At 38.4% G+C, this 6,640-nt stretch overlaps 1 protein-coding gene across 1 annotated transcript in view; it reads right to left on the reverse strand.

Moving 5' to 3' along the window:
* Nucleotides 1–6,640, reverse strand: part of hephl1b (hephaestin-like 1b) — a 210,909-nt gene that overhangs the window by 31,634 nt on the left and 172,635 nt on the right. The gene's annotated exons all lie outside the window — the stretch shown is intronic.

Genomic DNA, 6,640 nt, shown 5'->3' on the forward strand with positions numbered 1-6,640 from the left:
TAGTGATTAATGAAGCACAGCTCACACAGAAGTCACTTCCAAATCAAGCAGCTTTCTGTTGGTCATCGTGACATTGGGAAATCTTTCGTCCTCATGCGAAATTCCTGATTGTGTGGATTCTCGTTCTTGAAATGACTGGAATTCGCCTGTGAAAATTCGATTAACGACAGTATTGTGACCGACTTAAAGGGATAGTTCACCCAAAAATGAAAATTAGCCCATGATTTACTCGCCCTCAAGCCGTCCTAAGTGTATATGAGATTCTTCTTTCAGATGAATACAATCGGAGTTATATAAAAAATGTCCTGGCTCTTCCAAGCTTTATAATGGGTGAGAATGGCCATTTATGTTTTGAAGTCCATAAAAGTCCATCCATTCATGATCAAAGTAATCCACACAGCTCTGCGGGGGTTAATAAAGGCCTTCTGAAGAGAATCGATGTGTTTGTGTAAGAAAAATGTCCATATTCAAAACTTTATCGACTAAAATAACTAGCTTCCAGAAGACGTCCGTACGCAAGTCGACCTAAGCCAAAAGAGTAACACATAGCAATGTATGACGTAGTCGTAGGATGTAGGAGCCGCGTAAGCTTTGATGCTTCTCGCGGTTCAAACACACGGCTGGGCAACAAACTCAAGCTACTCTGACATTTCTCTTTAAAAATTCTTGACTTCTAATTCGTGACTGGTGTTTTAATTTGCTCTATCCTCTGCATTTACGCGTTCGTTCATGCATCATGTCAGGGGTTACTCTTTCGCCGTAAATCAAAGCTAATTATTTTAGTCAAAGTTTTAAATATGGATATTTTTCTTTGACGAACGCATCACTTGGCTTCAGAAGGCCTTTATTAACCCACCAGAGCTGTGTGGAGCACTTTTATCATGAATGGATGCACTTTGATGGACTTCAAAACATAAATGGCCATTTATAAAGCTTGGAAGAGTCAGGACATTTTTTTATATAACTCCGATTGTATTCGTTTGAAAGAAGAATGTTATATACACCTAGGATGGCTTGAGGGTGAGTAAATCATGGGGGTAATTTTCATTTTTGGGTGAACTATCCCTTTAAGTCATAATTATTAGAAGTGCAAATTGACAATGACCTCATAATTTAGAATTTGTATGACATTTTGACTTCAATAATTATTAGGCTACATAATTGGCTTAGGCTATCTCATAATTTTGACTTGGTATGCCATCATTTTTACTTTATCATAATTATGAGCTAGCAACGCATCATTTTTTTCCTTCTGTGTTTGTGTTGAAAATGGACTTCCAAACATGCATTCCTTATTTAGATGATCTGAGATTTCTAATGTTAATTAAAATCTACTTCTTCCAACCACTTCTGTTTATCAGATCTTCACTTAATTTGGCTTAGATCTTCATCAACATATTACAGTTCTGCCATTTTTTTTTTCTGATCAAACTAAGCATCCATGTTCAATGCTCTATCAATTTTGTAACAGCGTTACCTATTGAGAAAATGAGGCATTCTTCCTGTCATTAAATGGAATTTCTTAAAATAATCGCTAATAAAATAATGCACATTACTCAGCGCTCATTTGTTAGGAATACAAAAAGGTTTTTACAAAAGTTATATTTTTAGTTTAGTCTGCCTCAGCAGTCTAACAACACTGGTTAATGTCAAAATGATCGAGATGGCCAATCAAATCAAAGTAGGCGGGCTTTACTGTTAACAGAAACAGCGCGAATTTCAGCGGCATTGAAGAGAGTGAGGTACTGTGGTGAGGTAAGATCAGAGACTGTTTAAAGGTGAACTAAGTAACTTTTTTTTACCTTAACTGAACAGCTTCGGAGTCATTGGAATGGTTATATTACTTATTTCGGGTTGAATGGTGGTCGTTTCGCACCCCCCTGGTGCCCGTGAGCGGAAAATACGCACTTGCAACTTTGAGCCGGCGGGCCGCCGGCCGCTGCGTCAGGAAGTCTCGCGTGATATCAGGTCTCGCGATGTAAACAATTGCTTTACGGCCAAAAGAAATCTGCTAAAATGCTGTCATTATTGCGCTCCCTCATGCTGTCCGAACCTGAATGAAGAAGACGTTTTAAAGAACGTCCCATCTGCTTTGATGTCGTTGATCTATAGCCTCTGTTGTCTGAGAATCAACAACGAGTTTTTACGACAGTGTTGTCAAATATCTAATCCGAAGCTGTGGGGGGAGCTCTAGAGAGAAACCTGGGAGCAAAAAGCGAGAATACAGCGAAGAAGTCCCGAAGCTACTGAGTGCTGCTTTAAAGCTACAGTATGTACGATTTTTAAAAAAATAAAATATACAAAAATCACTTGCATAATGTGATATATTTCTTGTAGTTGTGTACTTACAATATTCCAAAAGTTCCCAAAGATTTTTAATTGCAGAGAAATTCCAATAAAAAAAAATGTCTCGTCCATGTTCACTTGTTGCCTGTCAATGACGTAATATCCGCGTTATCTCACAAGTTTAATTCGTCAAATAAACTAAGGGACCGTTCGGTATTTATGGAAGGGGCCACCGGAGGAAAATAGGGGAGGGTCATGTCTTTTTATTCTTTGTTGAGGGGAGGGTCATCCAATTTTTTTGAGTCTAGGGGGAGGGTCACCCAACTTTTATATTCATGAAAACAGCAACATTTCAAAGTGGCTTGTTTGGTGCTATTTTTTTCCATTTAGATCGATGTTGATCTCGCGTTATCAGCCCCCCTTCGATATCAGATGGGTCTGACCCAACAAAAATCCAGTTTGGCGCTGTTTGACAGTGCGCGCGCACTTCAGTTCGCGCTTAGAAAAAGTGCATCATGTCAGAACAGAATGCCAATGAAATGTTTACCCGGCAAAGCTTTAAAGGTACAATATGCAAGAATTTTTTTGCCGCTAGAGGGCGCTACATTCCAAACAACAACAACGGCGTAGCTTGATGACGATGTGAAGGAGCGTGGAATGATGGGAACTGTCGTTTTAAACTCCACCGTGGATGTAAATCAGTCAGACGGGAATCGAAAAATCATGTTCATGGATGAGGCTAAGTTCTATTTTTATAAATGTTGCGTTTAATGACATGCTTTTTGTGGCGAGGGGGGCGTGGTTCAGCGCGGTCTGTAACGGGAGAGAGAAGAGACGAGCAAGTAGATCAAGTGCAAAGTATTATTGGCGTGGAGAGCTTATAAGCCGCGCTGGAACGAGAGAGAGACTGGAGAGAAAATTGGACGCAGAGAAAGAGAACCGGTGGATCCGAGCTCTCATTTTTGAACTGTTTTGAGCCGTCGCGGTTGCCACGGTGAATGCGCGTTGTGCGCGGCTTTTGTTTGTTTTGCTTTATTTTAATAAAGTAGCCTACGAGTCCCAGTCACGCCGACCCCTGTCTTCTTCCTTCCTGACTCTTAAACCTCATCACACTTTTATTTCATTAAAATGAATTAACCGCAAGAAAAGTAAGGTTTAATACTAAATTGGTTATCATAGATGTTACTGTATTTGTTGAATTCATTGTTGTGATAACGCTGCGCAGTTTTACGTGTTCTAAACAATTGTTGTAAAAGTACATTCGAACATGCCCACATCATTTGCCAAAATACTGATTAATCTTTATGTATAACACATGCTATGTTTATTTACATGGCCATAAACACCAGACGTGATAAACAATGTCAATAAACTAAACACAAATCTAAAGCAATAATACTTTCCTTACATAAACATAACTATTACCGAATGCTACATTTGGAAAATATAAAATTAAGCATGCTTTGTCGACAGAACCAGCAGCAATCGGTAAAGAATAATTGTGTACCATAACGACTGCAAGAAACAAGCTAAAGTTTGTAGCTTGATAGACGCTACAACTACAACTTCCGCATTTGTCCAGGACTCCACGCAGTACAAGCGGAAACCGAGGGTAACGCGGATATGACGCAATTGACTGGCGACTCCCAGCTCACCCCTGTTCTAACGCCCCGTTTCCTTGGATAAAATCGCAATTTTCTCACGATTTAAAAATAGTTGGAAACATTTGGGATATTGTAAGTAATCAACTTAACAAAATATATAACACTGGCCTTGAGATTTTGGGATATTTTAATGCAAAATTCTTACATATTGTACCTTTAAAGCACGAGCAAATAATGAACTTTTGTGATTGCGAAACAAATTTATTCGTTAAACTTGGGCGATTCAAGTGTTATGGACGTGACATTTGCAGTCAATACGTGAAATATAAATTCTCAGAAAATGCATTTAATACCAATATTTTGAAACGTCTGAAAGGAGTCAAGACATTAGAAAAATATCAGTCTACACATGCGTTTTATATTTAATATGAGGGAAATACACATGTGACGTGACACAAAAAATCTTTAACTTTTAGGTGGCAAAATATTTTTTAGTAATTCTATAAATTACACTGTGCAAACCAAAAGATATATACCCACCGGATGAATAAAGATCGGCCTCCACAGAACATAACATATTATTTTTATTTTATTTTTCGTGGTCGCATTTATGTAAAAAAACAATGTTACGGGCGTGACAGTTCTCCATTACGGACATGACTGCTCTGAAAGCGACTTAAAAAATTTCACAGAGACCTCAAACAGAAAGCACAAAGCCTTTCTTTAAAGTGAATTTCGTTTTTTTATTAATTGTATCTTAATTTTAATCAATGTTTTATCTGGATTTAAATAGCCTAAGAAGTAAATATAGTAGAAAATAGATAATCATGACACGGAGGCGCGGGCGAGAACTGGACTCGTCTCATAAATGAACCGAAACTCAGCGTAAGGTAGGTTACTTGCCTCACAGACCTGAGAAATATATAGAAAGCTTGAAATGTCTACTTTTAAACAGAACAATTCAAAATGAAGGAAAACAGACTCAGGGTTCCCACTCTAAACCAAATGTCAAATTCCCTGACTTTTCCCTGACTTTCACTGACTAAAAAGATGAATTTCCATGACCTATAATGAACGGCAAAACAGGCTGCTGTTTTGCGGAGCATCGAGCTGTTTTGTTTTGTAGAAAGCCTTTCTTTAAAGTGAATTTCATTTTGTATAAATTGTATCTTAATTTTAATAAATTTTTCATCAACCAATTGCCTGTATTTAATAAATGAGAAGCAAATATATAGCAGACAATATAATCATGGAGGCGCCGGCGCGGTCACTTGCATTGCACGTGAAATGGAGCGCATCTCATCATAAATTAACCGAAACTCGGTGTATGCCTCACATACATGAGAAATACATCTGAAGATAGCTTGGAATGTCTTTAAACGAAACAATTCAAAACGAAAAGAAATAGGCTACTCTCTGATTATGTAATCCATGATGTGGGACCTGATATTCATTTATGTGATATTCATGCTTTTTTTCTTACAGTAAAGCACAGTCCACAAACAACCTCCCTATAATAAGACAAATCTCTGGAGGCATGCTCCAAGCACACTCTCATCTCATCCCTTTTCCCAAATTGTAATGCGTGCACACGCGAAACTTTCTCGTGCGCACGCAAAAGTTTCTCGTGCGCACACAATAGTCGCGTGCGCACGTGAAAGTCTGTATTATTATTTTTTTGCAAAGGTCCCCTCAGGGTCTCCGTAAAAAGATGTGTGAAACAGCGCGATAAAAAAAATCGGTATAGAAAAATTACATTTTGATAAATGGAAACTAAAATTTAAAGCAACAAACTAAATTCCCTGATATTCCATGACTTGGACAAAAAATATATAAAATTCCCTGACTTTCAATGTCTGGAATAGACCTTTTAAAATTCCATGACATTCCAGAAATTCCATGACCCGTGGGAACCCTGCAGACTGCTTTCTGCTTATGAAATATGCATTTCTCTGGCGCGTTCTGAGAAGATCGCGACGCATCGTCAACTTCATCTTTGCAGTCGACACAGAAAACACGTGTTTATTAATAAACAATTAAAATGTCTCCTTGCTATATTTGACATATTCATAATAATTACTTTTGCCGGTTCTTTGTTTTTAGACAGCTTTTAGATGCTTTGTTGGCAGCGCCACCCACATGTTGAACGAGTCACACCGCATCAGCACCAAAAACAAATCTATTTCAAATCTAAAATCAAAAATCGTGATACGAACCGAATCGTAGGTTTGGTCTATCGTTACAGCCCTAGTAAGATGAGAAAGCAAGAGTTTATGGTTTAAAAAACAAACAAACAATGTCTATCTGAACATCTTTGCCAAGCGCAGTAGGCTACAGTAGCCTATAGGCTAATCAATAAATTATCGGGGAGGGTCATGCCTTTTTTCACAATCATTTTGGAGGGTCATAGAAAAATGTATTGCTGGCGAAGGGAGGGTCATGTCTTTTTTGACAACAGATCTCAAAACTCCTCCGGTGGCCCATTAAATAAAAAACGAACAGTCCCTAACCTGTGTGAGTATTAATTCAGCACTTGCAGGGAGTTCGGTAGAATGAAATGTCCTTATTCCTTTATATCCGCGGGACTCGCGTGTGGCGCTGATATCTGTCTCTCATTAGCCCTGCTTCATACCACAGTCATATTAAAAACATCAATGTATTCACTCATCCATAAACATCATTAGATCCATCGGCATGACGACAAGTTCCATAATTCCGCGTCGTCTACGCCTTTGTTATTGTAAGAGGTA

The sequence above is a fragment of the Leuciscus leuciscus genome (genome assembly GCF_965113295.1).
Source record: "Leuciscus leuciscus genome assembly, chromosome: 24".
NCBI lineage: Eukaryota > Metazoa > Chordata > Actinopteri > Cypriniformes > Leuciscidae > Leuciscus > Leuciscus leuciscus.